The sequence below is a fragment of the Oncorhynchus nerka genome, linkage group LG15 (genome assembly GCF_034236695.1).
Source record: "Oncorhynchus nerka isolate Pitt River linkage group LG15, Oner_Uvic_2.0, whole genome shotgun sequence".
Classification (NCBI taxonomy): domain Eukaryota; kingdom Metazoa; phylum Chordata; class Actinopteri; order Salmoniformes; family Salmonidae; genus Oncorhynchus; species Oncorhynchus nerka.
The window spans coordinates 12,579,480-12,596,137 of record NC_088410.1 but is presented as its reverse complement, the minus strand read 5'-3'; the positions used below and the strand labels follow the sequence as shown (position 1 = coordinate 12,596,137).

At 42.3% G+C, this 16,658-nt stretch overlaps 1 pseudogene; it reads right to left on the bottom strand.

Annotated features, from left to right (window-relative positions):
* Window positions 1-601: 601 nt before the first annotated feature.
* Window positions 602-16,658, bottom strand: part of LOC115128075 (GTPase IMAP family member 4-like) — a 64,792-nt pseudogene continuing 48,735 nt past the window's right edge.

Sequence of the window (16,658 nt, the reverse complement as noted above, 5' to 3'; positions counted from 1 at the left end):
CGGTTGGCCTGTGAGCGGTCGGCCTGTGAGCGGTCGGCCTGTGGTGAGCGGTCGGGCTGTGGTGAGCGGTCGGCCTGTGGTGAGCGGTCGGCCTGTGAGCGGTCGGCCTGTGGTGAGCGGTCGGCCTGTGAGCGGTCGGCCTGTGGTGAGCGGTCGGCCTGTGAGCGGTCGGCCTGTGAGAGGTGACCAAGGTATGTAGATTGATATTTTTTTCCTGTTTGGTTGTTGTGCACTTCTCTTATTTGCATTTTGTAACACTAGCATGCGGAGTCCTTCATTTGGCTACGTTTGCCCTTTTATTTACCAGGTGCTTCTGTTTTGCATCAACATTGTGTTTTTGTTTGTTCCTTGTCATTGCCATCATTTTGTTAACAGTTACACCGTCTGAACCCTACGAAGACCAAAGATACACATCTCTTCAATAAAAGGTCAAAGGTCCACCCTCTCTTTCTGTTCATGCAGACATACCCACTGTGTTACCTCTCAGCCATCCCGCCCAGACTTTAATCTATTTTACACTTCAGAACTATCCCATCTAAGATTTTCTTTGTGTTAATAACCAGATCTGTACTTATCTTAGGAGGCTTTCTGTTTTCCACCCCTCTCCTATCCATTATGCTGTCTATTGTGATACCATTGGAAGTTCTTTGCTAATTCTACTCCTGCCAGTCCCGCTACTCCTGTTCCTGCTATTATTGCTACTCCTGCTGGTACTCCCAATGCTAGTCCTGCAACTCCTACTGCTGACCCTGTTACTCCTGCCATACCTGCTGCTACTACCAATGCTAGTCCATCTACCCCTGCTAGTGCTACCAATGTTACGCCTGCTACTCCTACTAGTATTCCCAATACTCCTTTTATTTCTTCCAATGCTAGTCCATCTACCCCTGCGAGTGCTACCAATGCTACGCCTGCTACTCCTACTAGTACTCCCAATACTCCTTTTATTTCTTCCAATGCTGGTCCGACTGCTGCTCGCGTTACTTCTGTTGGTACTACCAATGCTGGTCCGGCTCTTCCTCTTGATCTCGCTAACTTTGCTATTCCCAATGCTGGTCCGGTTGCTACTGTTGGTTCCACTAGGTCTGTTGGTCCCGCTACTCTCACTACTCCTGAGAGTATTAACAATGTAATGGCTGCCGCCAGAAGAGCTGCTGCTGTAGCGCCCCAAGTTGTAGACCTGCTCTTTATCTTCTGGGCTGTGATGTCACTCTGAGCGTTCTGGTCCATCTGGGCTGTGATGTCACTCTGAGCGTTCTTGTCCATCTGGGCTGTGATGTCACTCTGAGCGTTCTGGTCCATCTGGGCTGTGATGTCACTCTGAGCGTTCTGGTCCATCTGGGCTGTGATCTCACTCTGAGCGTTCTGGTCCATCTGGGCTGTGATGTCACTCTGAGCGTTCTGGTCCATCTGGGCTGTGATGTCACTCTGAGCGTTCTGCTCCATCTCGTTGGTGTAGTGCCCCACTTTATTCCCCTCCGCCATCTCTTCTATCTTCTCCAGCAGCTCTGTGACCTGATTGTGGGCCTCCCTATCGTCATTATTAAATGAGTGATATCTGCCTCCATAGCTGTCGATGAGTGTCTGTAGGTTTTGGTTCTGTTTCACGTAGTCATCCACTGGGTTTCCTCTGAGTCGGGGTGAATCTGCACAGGTGACTAATATCATGGTGTAGTCTGAGGCATCTTGTCCGACGGTCTGCTGGATCCACTTCACAGTGTTCCTCTCGTCCTCTGTCAACCTTACCCCCAGCCGAATCACCAGCAGGAACACATGGGGACCCGGGACTGTCTTGTCCATGATGCATCTGGCTATCTCACTTCTCCTGTCCTCGCGAGTCCTGGGGTGTCCAACACTTCAATCTTCCTCCCATTTGCCTCCCTACTCTGTTTCTCGCATGCCTTGGTGACTGAGTCCACTTTAAAGGCCTCTCTCCCAAGGATGGTATTTCCTGTGGCCCTCTTCCCTGCTCCAACTGGACCAAGCAGAACAATCCTCAGATCAGAGTTATTTGGTTCTTCAGACACTATAGAAGAAACAGACTTTAAAGGGAAACTATACAGATATCGCTCTGCCATTTCCTGGTTGATAAATTGTGATCGTCAGCCTAATTTCAGATTGTGACAAAACAAGTATGTGAAGTGTAGATCAACGGGGTGGGCGACTCCAGTCCTCGAGGGCCTGATTGGGGTCACACTTTTGCTCCATCCCTAGAAAACAACAGCTTGGGGTCATACTTTTGCTCCATCCCTAGAAAACAACAGCTTGGGGTCACACTTTTGCTCCATCCCTAGAAAACAACAGATTGGGGTCACACTTTTGCTCCATCCCTAGCAAACAACAGCTTGGGGTCATACTTTTGCTCCTTCCCTAGCAAACAACAGCTTGGGGTCACACTTTTGCTCCATCCCTAGCAAACAACAGCTTGGGGTCATACTTTTGCTCCTTCCCTAGCAAACAACAGCTTGGGGTCACACTTTTGCTCCATCCCTAGCAAACAACAGCTTGGGGTCATACTTTTGCTCCATCCCTAGCAAACAACAGCTTGGGGTCACACTTTTGCTCCATCCCTAGCAAACAACAGATTGGGGTCACACTTTTGCTCCATCCCTAGCAAACAACAGCTTGGGGTCACACTTTTGCTCCATCCCTAGCAAACAACAGATTGGGGTCACACTTTTGCTCCATCCCTAGCAAACAACAGATTGGGGTCACACTTTTGCTCCATCCCTAGAAAACAACAGCTTGGGGTCACACTTTTGCTCCATCCCTAGCAAACAACAGATTGGGGTCACACTTTTGCTCCATCCCTAGCAAACAACAGCTTGGGGTCACACTTTTGCTCCATCCCTAGCAAACAACAGCTTGGGGTCACACTTTTGCTCCATCCCTAGAAAACAACAGCTGATTAACCAGAATCATTGTGTCGTCTAAACTGCTGTGAAATATATTTTCTCTAAACATTGTATTTTCAGCTGTTTTTAAGCTGCTGTACGAAACAAAGTAAAAGAAACGCGAAAATGAAACTCCAGAATGGGAAGCCTAGAAATAGGACCTGTCTACCGCTTCTTGGACTTGCTTCCAATGAGAATGACAGATCTATAAGTCAAATTTCTATGTGAATTTTGGTGTGGTCTCCCAAAAAGTTACATATTGAACCTTTTAATAGACCTAATGCCCTTTGATTATCAGCAATATTCAGTGCACAACAAAGGCATTAAAATGTATTTTCCCTGACTGTGGACTTGCCAGAATATGGCGTTAAGATAAATGTAAGCACCCTAAATAATATTCTCACATGTACAAGTGGGGATTGCCTTTTATTTTTATTTTTTTGCATATCTCACCCTGAGAGTGGGGGCAAGGGATCAGCTATTATTGATGGTGACCCTGGAGCAACTAGGTGAAAAATCTGATGTGCCCTAGTCAGCAGGGGGATTGGAACCTGTTACTTTTTTGTTACTGGCCCAATGCTCTGAACCGCTAGGCAGCCTGCCGTGTGTGTGAAAAGAGAGCACTGCTCAGTCAATACTTACTGTGGGGAGGTACTGAAATGCTAGCTCTCCTCTTCACTGTTGATATAAAAACAAAGCACATTGTACAGACAACATGCTCTAGTAGATTAAAAATAGATTTCAGAACTTCTCCACAACCCTGACAGACTTACCTGTACCAGACGAAGATGCCATATCTTTCTCCTGGTGGACGCTCTGAAATTACAAACGTCTTTTACCATCCTATAGTAATCATATCGATTTACACATTAGGTTACTTTAACAATGTGTTCCACGTCACAGCCATCTCTTCGACACATTGAGGGGTATCCAATGTAGTAACATAACCTGCCCAGTAGATGGCAATATGTATCGTAGAACTATTCAAACTGAAAGTAGTGACATCACGGATTGTGTAATCTTGATTTATTTTTGTATGTTGCAGTACAGCATGAACAAGATATACAACTGTCTCAATATGATCCTAAATTACAAAGTATTATTGTTAAGTTTAAATATATATATATTTTATGGAACGCTGCAGTAGCCTATGGTTACCGCGGGAGCAGATGACACATCTAAACGTTACCTCTGTCTTCAAATTAACAAAGTGGCTGTAGGATCTTCTAACCACCCGACTCCGAAACGAAATGAATCCCCACAAAGTCGATTTTCTGTCAACCTACGCATTGAGTCTGAATACAGGGGACATGGGAGGTTCACATTTATTTCCTGTATAACGTTAACCCGTAATGGAATCTCATACATGTACATTTTACATTAGTCTTAACTAGAGAAACAAACACAATTCTGAAAACGATATCCTCTCATGTAGTTTAATTGTTGTTAACCAGATCTGTACTACATTTTCAGAGGCTTTCTCTTTTCCACCTGCCTTTTGTAGATTTCGGCATAAGTTTTTGAAAAATCTCTGCAAATGCTATTCCTGCAACTGCTGCTACTCCTGCTCCTGCTATTCCTGCTGGTATTCCCAAAGCCAGTACCAATACTCCTGTTGCTGCTCCTCCTGTTACTCCTCCTAGTACTGCTGCTACTATACCCTCCCCTGCTCCTCCTCCTGCTGCTCCTTCTCCTGCTACTCCTAGTACACCTTCTGTTACTCCTGTTTCTGCTCCTCCTTCTCCTGCTACTCCTAGTACACCTTCTGTTGCTCCTCCTCCTGCTGCTCCTTCTCCTGCTACTCCTAGTACACCTTCTGTTGCTCCTTCTCCTGCTGCTCCTTCTCCTTCTCCTCCTCCTAGTACTGCTGCTAGTACACCTTCTGTTATGCCTGCTACTCCTGCTGCACCTCTTCCTCCTCCTGCTGCTGCTGCACCTCCTCCTGCTGCTCCTCCTCTTCCCCCTGTTTCATTAGTGTCTGAAGCTGTCCTCTTCATCCTCTGGACATCCTCACATTGTGTCGTCACAGACTCAGAAGAGAACTCTTCTATAAACACCTGTTTGGTGTTTCCGGTCGCACTCATCCCTGCTCCAGTCTTCCCCAGCTGAATGATCCCCAGACCAGATACTGAAAAAGACCGTTAGACAACAAGCTTTAAAAGACATGTATTATCCTTGGTGATCATCCCTGTATGTAGTGGAGGTGAGTCGGACTCAAGCTCTACTGATGAGGTACTACCTGAAGCATAAAATACGTGTCACCCTCAGCTTGAGACAGAATGTCCTCTTGGCCTAATGGTTAAGGTGTTGGTTTTATATGCGGGAGACCAGGGTTCAGATCTGACTGGTGACACGGATGTCAAGTGGAGAGGACACCACTAAACATATGTAGAGGGAACCAATCAATACTTACTTACTGTCAGGGGAACGATCAATACTTACAGTCAGGGGAACGATCAATACTTAGTCAGGGGAACGATCAATACTTACAGTCAGGGGAACGATCAATACTTACAGTCAGGGGAACGATCAATACTTACAGTCAGGGGAACGATCAATACTTACAGTCAGGGGAACGATCAATACTTACTGTCAGGGGAACGATCAATACTTACAGTCAGGGGAACGATCAATACTTACAGTCAGGGGAACGATCAATACTTACTGTTAGGGAAACGATCAATACTTACAGTCAGGGGAACGATCAATACTTACTGTTAGGGGAACGATCAATACTTACAGTCAGGGGAACGATCAATACTTACTGTTAGGGGAATGGGTCATCGTATCTCTCTTCCCCAGATCTGTTGAGATATAAAAAGAGGACTGTAGGCTCTGCTCAAACATCACTACAACACTGACTGCATGCTCTGCTCAAACATCACTACAACACTGACTGCATGCTCTGCTCAAACATCACTACAACACTGACTGCATGCTCTGCTCAAACATCACTACAACACTGACTGCATGCTCTGCTCAAACATCACTACAACACTGACACATGGTGAGCGACTCTGAAATGACATCACCTTGTCAGTGAACCGACCCGTACCAGTATCATAATTCTGCTTCATCTAATGCGTTACAACCACTACTCCACTAATACAGAGTCATCTAATGCGTTACAACCACTACTCCACTAATACAGCTTCATCTAATGCGTTACAACCACTACTCCACTAATACAGCGTCATCTAATGCGTTACAACCACTACTCCACTAATACAGCTTCATCTAATGCGTTACAACCACTACTCCACTAATACAGCGTCATCTAATGCGTTACAACCACTACTCCACTAATACAGCCACTACTCATCTAATGCGCTTACAACCACTACTCCACTAATACAACGTCATCTAATTACAACCACTACTCCACTAATACAGCTTCATCTAATGCATTACAACCACTACTCCACTAATACGTTACAACCACTACTCCAACTAATACGTTACAACCACTACTCCACTAATACGTTACAACCACTACCACTACAACCACTAATACACAACCACTACTCCACTAATATGTTACAACCACTACTCCACTAATACAGCGTCATCTAATGCGTTACAACCACTACTCCACTAATACGTTACAACCACTACTCCACTAATACGTTACAACCACTACTCCGCTAATACAGCGTCATCTAATGCATTACAACCACTACTCCGCTAATACAGCGTCATCTAATGCATTACAACCACTACTCCGCTAATACAGCGTCATCTAATGCATTACAACCACTACTCCGCTAATGCATTACAACCACTACTCCGCTAATACAGCGTCATCTAATGCATTACAACCACTACTCCGCTAATGCATTACAACCACTACTCCACTAATACAGCGTCATCTAATGCATTACAACCACTACTCCGCTAATGCATTACAACCACTACTCCGCTAATGCATTACAACCACTACTCCGCTAATGCATTACAACCACTACTCCGCTAATACAGCTTCATCTAATGCATTACAACCACTACTCCGCTAATACAGCGTTCTAATGCGTTACAACCACTACTCCACTAATACAGCGTCATCTAATGCATTACAACCACTACTCCGCTAATACAGCTTCATCTAATGCATTACAACCACTACTCCACTAATACAGCTTCATCTAATGCATTACAACCACTACTCCACTAATACAGCGTCATCTAATGCATTACAACCACTACTCCACTAATACAGCGTAATCTAATGCATTACAACCACTACTCCACTAATACAGCGTCATCTAATGCATTACAACCACTACTCCACTAATACAGCGTCATCTAATGCATTACAACCACTACTCCACTAATACAGCTTCATCTAATGCGTTACAACCACTACTCCACTAATACAGCGTAATCTAATGCATTACAACCACTACTCCGCTAATACAGCTTCATCTAATGCATTACAACCACTACTCCACTAATACAGCGTCATCTAATGCATTACAACCACTACTCCACTAATACAGCTCATCTAATGCATTACAACCACTACTCCACTAATACAGCTATCTAATGCGTTACAACCACTACTCCACTAATACAGCGTCATCTAATGCATTACAACCACTACTCCACTAATACAGCTTCATCTAATGCATTACAACCACTACTCCACTAATACAGCGTCATCTAATGCATTACAACCACTACTCCACTAATACAGCTTCATCTAATGCGTTACAACCACTACTCCACTAATACAGCGTCATCTAATGCGTTACAACCACTACTCCACTAATACAGCGTCATCTAATGCATTACAACCACTACTCCACTAATACAGCGTAATCTAATGCATTACAACCACTACTCTGCTAATACAGCTTCATCTAATGCGTTACAACCACTACTCCGCTAATACAGCGTCATCTAATGCATTACAACCACTACTCCACTAATACAGCGTCATCTAATGCGTTACAACCACTACTCCACTAATACAGCGTAATCTAATGCATTACAACCACTACTCTGCTAATACAGCTTCATCTAATGCGTTACAACCACTACTCCACTAATACAGCGTAATCTAATGCATTACAACCACTACTCCACTAATACAGCTTCATCTAATGCGTTACAACCACTACTCCACTAATACAGCGTAATCTAATGCATTACAACCACTACTCCACTAATACAGCTTCATCTAATGCGTTACAACCACTACTCCACTAATACAGCTTCATCTAATGCGTTACAACCACTACTCCACTAATACAGCGTAATCTAATGCATTACAACCACTACTCTGCTAATACAGCTTCATCTAATGCGTTACAACCACTACTCCACTAATACAGCGTAATCTAATGCATTACAACCACTACTCCACTAATACAGCTTCATCTAATGCGTTACAACCACTACTCCAGCTAATACAACCACTATCTAATGCTTCATTACAACCACTACTCCACTAATACAGCTTCATCTAATGCGTTACAACCACTACTCCACTAATACAGCGTCATCTAATGCGTTACAACCACTACTCCGCTAATACGTTACAACCACTACTCCACTAATACGTTACAACCACTACTCCACTAATACGTTACAACCACTACTCCGCTAATACGTTACAACCACTACTCCACTAATACGTTACAACCACTACTCCACTAATACAGCTTCATCTAATGCGTTACAACCACTACTCCACTAATACAGCGTCATCTAATGCGTTACAACCACTACTCCACTAATACGTTACAACCACTACTCCACTAATACGTTACAACCACTACTCCGCTAATACAGCGTCATCTAATGCATTACAACCACTACTCCGCTAATACAGCGTCATCTAATGCATTACAACCACTACTCCGCTAATACAGCGTCATCTAATGCATTACAACCACTACTCCGCTAATGCATTACAACCACTACTCCGCTAATACAGCGTCATCTAATGCATTACAACCACTACAATGCATTACAACCACTACTCCACTAATACAGCGTCATCTAATGCATTACAACCACTACTCCGCTAATGCATTACAACCACTACTCCGCTAATGCATTACAACCACTACTCCGCTACAACCACTACTCCGCTAATGCATTACAACCACTACTCCACTAATACAGCTTCATCTAATGCATTACAACCACTACTCCACTAATACAGCGTCATCTAATGCATTACAACCACTACTCCACTAATACAGCGTCATCTAATGCACAACCACTACTCCACTAATACAGCTTCATCTAATGCACAACCACTACTCCACTAATACAGCGTCATCTAATGCGTTACAACCACTACTCCACTAATACAGCGTCATCTAATGCATTACAACCACTACTCCACTAATACAGCGTCATCTAATGCACAACCACTACTCCACTAATACAGCTTCATCTAATGCATTACAACCACTACTCCACTAATACAGCGTCATCTAATGCATTACAACCACTACTCCACTAATACAGCTTCATCTAATGCATTACAACCACTACTCCACTAATACAGCGTCATCTAATGCATTACAACCACTACTCCACTAATACAGCGTCATCTAATGCATTACAACCACTACTCCACTAATACAGCGTCATCTAATGCATTACAACCACTACTCCACTAATACAGCTTCATGTAATGCATTAATACAGCTTCATCTAATGCGTAATACAGCTACAATACAGCGTCATCTAATGCATTACAACCACTACTCCACTAATACAGCTCATCTAATGCATTACAACCACTACTCCACTAATACAGCGTCATCTAATGCATTACAACCACTACTCCACTAATACAGCTTCATCTAATGCGTTACAACCACTACTCCACTAATACAGCGTCATCTAATGCATTACAACCACTACTCCACTAATACAGCGTCATCTAATGCGTTACAACCACTACTCCACTAATACAGCGGCATCTAATGCGTTACAACCACTACTCCACTAATACAGCGTAATCTAATGCATTACAACCACTACTCTGCTAATACAGCTTCATCTAATGCGTTACAACCACTACTCCGCTAATACAGCGTCATCTAATGCATTACAACCACTACTCCACTAATACAGCGTCATCTAATGCGTTACAACCACTACTCCACTAATACAGCTTCATCTAATGCATTACAACCACTACTCTGCTAATACAGCTTCATCTAATACAACCACTACTCCACTAATACAGCGTCATCTAATGCATTACAACCACTACTCCACTAATACAGCTTCATCTAATGCGTTACAACCACTACTCCACTAATACAGCGTAATCTAATGCATTACAACCACTACTCTGCTAATACAGCTTCATCTAATGCGTTACAACCACTACTCCACTAATACAGCGTCATCTAATGCGTTACAACCACTACTCCACTAATACAGCGTAATCTAATGCATTACAACCACTACTCCTAATACAGCTTCATCTAATGCGTTACAACCACTACTCCACTAATACAGCGTAATCTAATGCATTACAACCACTAATACAGCTTCATCTAATACAACCACTACACTACAGCTCATCTAATGCGTTACAACCACTACTCCACTAATACAGCGTCATCTAATGCATTACAACCACTACTCCACTAATACAGCTTCATCTAATGCTTACAACCACTACTCCATAATACAGCGTCATCTAATGCGTTACAACCACTACTCCACTAATACAGCGTCATCTAATGCGTTACAACCACTACTCCACTAATACAGCTTCATCTAATGCGTTACAACCACTACTCCACTAATACAGCCACTACTCCACTAATACAGCGTGCGTTCAACCACTCTAATGCGTTCTAATGCAACAACCACTACTCCACTAATACAGCGTCATCTAATGCATTACAACCACTACTCCACTAATACAGCGTTCAATCTAATGCTAATGCATTACAACCACTACTCCACTAATACAGCATCTAATGCGTAAATACACTTACACTAATGCATTACAACCACTACTCCACTAATACAGCGTCATCTAATGCATTACAACCACTACTCCACTAATACAGCTTCAATGCTAATGCATTACAACCACTACTCCACTAATACAGCTTCATCTAATGCATTACAACCACTACTCCACTAATACAGCGTCATCTAATGCGTTACAACCACTACTCCACTAATACAGCGTCATCTAATGCATTACAACCACTACTCCACTAATACAGCGTCATCTAATGCATTACAACCACTACTCCACTAATACAGCGTCATCTAATGCGTTACAACCACTACTCCACTAATGCATTACAACCACTACTCCACTAATACAGCGTCATCTAATGCGTTACAACCACTACTCCACTAATACAGCGTATCTAATGCATTACAACCACTACTCCACTAATACAGCTTCATCTAATGCATTACAACCACTACTCCACTAATACAGCGTCATCTAATGCGTTACAACCACTACTCCACTAATACAGCGTAATCTAATGCATTACAACCACTACTCTGCTAATACAGCTTCATCTAATGCGTTACAACCACTACTCCACTAATACAGCGTCATCTAATGCATTACAACCACTACTCCACTAATACAGCGTCATCTAATGCATTACAACCACTACTCCACTAATACAGCGTTCATCTAATGCGTTACAACCACTACTCCACTAATACAGCTTCATCTAATGCATTACAACCACTACTCTGCTAATACAGCTTCATCTAATGCGTTACAACCACTACTCCACTAATACAGCTTCATCTAATGCGTTACAACCACTACTCCACTAATACAGCGTAATCTAATGCATTACAACCACTACTCCACTAATACAGCTTCATCTAATGCGTTACAACCACTACTCCACTAATACAGCGTATCTAATGCATTACAACCACTACTCCACTAATACAGCTTCATCTAATGCATTACAACCACTACTCCACTAATACAGCTTCATCTAATGCGTTACAACCACTACTCCACTAATACAGCGTCATCTAATGCGTTACAACCACTACTCCACTAATACAGCGTCATCTAATGCGTTACAACCACTACTCCACTAATACAGCGTCATCTAATGCGTTACAACCACTACTCCACTAATACAGCGTAATCTAATGCATTACAACCACTACTCCACTAATACAGCTTCATCTAATGCGTTACAACCACTACTCCACTAATACAGCGTCATCTAATGCATTACAACCACTACTCCACTAATACAGCGTCATCTAATGCATTACAACCACTACTCTGCTAATACAGCTTCATCTAATGCATTACAACCACTACTCCACTAATACAGCGTCATCTAATGCATTACAACCACTACTCCACTAATACAGCTATCTAATGCATTACAACCACTACTCCACTAATACAGCTTCATCTAATGCATCAACCACTACTCCACTAATACAACCACTACTCCCACTACTCCACTAATACAGCGTCATCTAATGCATTACAACCACTACTCCACTAATACAGCGTCATCTAATGCTTACAACCACTACTCCACTAATACAGCGTATCTAATGCATTACAACCACTACTCCACTAATACAGCTTCATCTAATGCAACAACCACTACTCCACTAATACAGCTTCATCTAATGCGTTACAACCACTACTCCACTAATACAGCGTCATCTAATGCGTTACAACCACTACTCCACTAATACAGCTTCATCTAATGCGTTACAACCACTACTCCACTAATACAGCGGCATCTAATGCCACCACTACTCCACTAATACAGCTTCATCTAATGCATTACAACCACTACTCCACTAATACAGCTTCATCTAATGCGTTACAACCACTACTCCACTAATACAGCTTCATTAATGCATCTAATGCATTACAACCACTACTCCACTAATACAGCTTCATCTAATGCGTTACAACCACTACTCCACTAATACAGCGTCATCTAATGCATTACAACCACTACTCCACTAATACGTTACAACCACTAATACACAACCACTACTCCACTACTCCATAATACAGTTACAACCACTACTCCACTAATACACTAATACAACCACTACTCCACTAATACAGCTTCATCTAATGCGTTACAACCACTACTCCACTAATACAGCGTCATCTAATGCGTTACAACCACTACTCCACTAATACAACCACTACTCTAATGCGTTACAACCACTACTCCACTAATACAGCGTCATCTAATGCATTACAACCACTACTCCACTAATACAGCGTCATCTAATGCATTACAACCACTACTCCACTAATACAGCGTCATCTAATGCATTACAACCACTACTCCGCTAATGCATTACAACCACTACTCCGCTAATACAGCGTCATCTAATGCATTACAACCACTACTCCGCTAATGCATTACAACCACTACTTCCGCTTACAACCACTACTCCAGCGTCAAATGCGTACAGCGTCATCTAATGCATTACAACCACTACTCCACTAATATTACAACCACTACTCCACTAATGCATTACAACCACTACTCCGCTAATACAGCTTCATCTAATGCATTACAACCACTACTCCACTAATACAGCGTCATCTAATGCATTACAACCACTACTCCACTAATACAGCTTCATCTAATGCGTTACAACCACTACTCCACTAATACAGCGTCATCTAATGCATTACAACCACTACTCCACTAATACAGCGTTCTAATGCATCTAATGCGTTACAACCACTACTCCACTAATACAGCGTCAACATCTAATGCGTTACAACCACTACTCCACTAATACAGCAACCACTACTCCATCTAATGCGTTACAACCACTACTCCACTAATACAGCGTTCATCTAATGCATTACAACCACTACTCCACTAATACAGCGTCATCTAATGCGTTACAACCACTACTCCACTAATACAGCTTCATCTAATGCATTACAACCACTACTCCACTAATACGTTACAGCCACTACTCCGCTAATACAGCGTCATCTAATGCATTACAACCACTACTCCACTAATACAGCTAATACAGCGTCATCTAATGCGTTACAACCACTACTCCACTAATACAGCGTCATCTAATGCGTTACAACCACTACTCCACTAATACAGCTTCATCTAATGCGTTACAACCACTACTCCACTAATACAGCGTAATCTAATGCGTTACAACCACTACTCCACTAATACAGCTTCATCTAATGCGTTACAACCACTACTCCACTAATACAGCGTCATCTAATGCATTACAACCACTACTCCACTAATACAGCTTCATCTAATGCGTTACAACCACTACTCCACTAATACAGCTAATCTAATGCGTTACAACCACTACTCCACTAATACAGCGTTTACAACCACTACTCCACTAATACAGCGTCATCTAATGCATTACAACCACTACTCCACTAATACAGCGTCATCTAATGCGCATTACAACCACTACTCCACTAATACAGCGTCATCTAATGCATTACAACCACTACTCCACTAATACAGCTTCAGCGTTACATACTCTAATGCAACCACTACTCCACAACCACCACTACTCCACTAATACAGCGTCATCTAATGCATTACAACCACTACTCCACTAATACAGCTTCATCTAATGCAACCACTACTCCACTAATACAGCGTCATCTAATGCATTACAACCACTACTCCACTAATACAGCGTTCATCTAATGCATTACAACCACTACTCCACTAATACACTATCTAATGCAGCAACCACTACTCCACTAATACAGCTCATCTAATGCATTACAACCACTACTCCACTAATACAGCTTCATCTAATGCGTTACAACCACTACTCCACTAATACAGCGTCATCTAATGCATTACAACCACTACTCCACTAATACAGCTTCATCTAATGCGTTACAACCACTACTCCACTAATACAGCTTCATCTAATGCATTACAACCACTACTCCACTAATACAGCTTCATCTAATGCATTACAACCACTACTCCACTAATACAGCGTCATCTAATGCGTTACAACCACTACTCCACTAATACAGCTTCATCTAATGCATTACAACCACTACTCCACTAATACAGCGTCATCTAATGCATTACAACCACTACTCCACTAATACAGCTTCATCTAATGCGTTACAACCACTACTCCACTAATACAGCGTCATCTAATGCATTACAACCACTACTCCACTAATACAGCTTCATCTAATGCATTACAACCACTACTCCACTAATACAGCGTCATCTAATGCGTTACAACCACTACTCCACTAATACAGCGTAATCTAATGCATTACAACCACTACTCCACTAATACAGCTTCATCTAATGCGTTACAACCACTACTCCACTAATACAGCGTCATCTAATGCATTACAACCACTACTCCACTAATACAGCTTCATCTAATGCTACAACCACTACTCCACTAATACATTACAACCACTACTCCACTAATACAGCTCTAATGCATCATCTAATGCGTTACAACCACTACTCACTAATGCTAATACAGCGTTACTACTCCATCTAACTAATACAGCTAATACAGCTTCTAATGCATTACAACCACTACTCCACTAATACAGCGTCATCTAATGCATTACAACCACTACTCCACTAATACAGCTTCATCTAATGCGTTACAACCACTACTCCACTAATACAGCGTATCTAATGCATTACAACCACTACTCCACTAATACAGCTTCATCTAATGCGTTACAACCACTACTCCACTAATACAGCTTCATCTAATGCGTTACAACCACTACTAATACCACTAATACAGCGTAATCTAATGCATTACAACCACTACTCCACTAATACAGCTTCATCTAATGCGTTACAACCACTACTCCACTAATACAGCGTCATCTAATGCACAACCACTACTCCACTAATACAGCTTCATCTAATGCGTTACAACCACTACTCCACTAATACAGCTTCATCTAATGCGTTACAACCACTACTCCACTAATACAATGCGTCAACCACTCTAATGCATTACAACCACTACTCCACTAATACAGCTCATCTAATGCATTACAACCACTACTCCACTAATACAGCTTCATCTAATGCATTACAACCACTACTCCACTAATACAGCGTCATCTAATGCGTTACAACCACTACTCCACTAATACAGCGTCATCTAATGCGTTACAACCACTACTCCACTAATACAGTTACAACCACTACTCCACTAATACAGCGTTACAACCACTACTCCACTAATACAGCTTCATCTAATGCAAACCACTACTCCACTAATAATAGCGTCATCTAATGCATTACAACCACTACTCCACTAATACAGCTTCATCTAATGCGTTACAACCACTACTCCACTAATACAGCGTCATCTAATGCATTACAACCACTACTCCACTAATACAGCGTCATCTAATGCATTACAACCACTACTCCACTAATACAGTTCATCTAATGCATTACAACCACTACTCCACTAATACAGCGTCATCTAATGCGTTACAACCACTACTCCACTAATACAGCTCATCTAATGCGTTACAACCACTACTCCACTAATACAGCGTCATCTAATGCATTACAACCACTACTCCACTAATACAGCGTTCTATGCTACAACCACTACTCCACTAATACAGCGTCATCTAATGCGTTACAACCACTACCCACTAATACAGCGTCATCTAATGCATTACAACCACTACTCCACTAATACTAATGCATTACAACCACTACTCCACTAATACAGCGTCATCTAATGCATTACAACCACTACTCC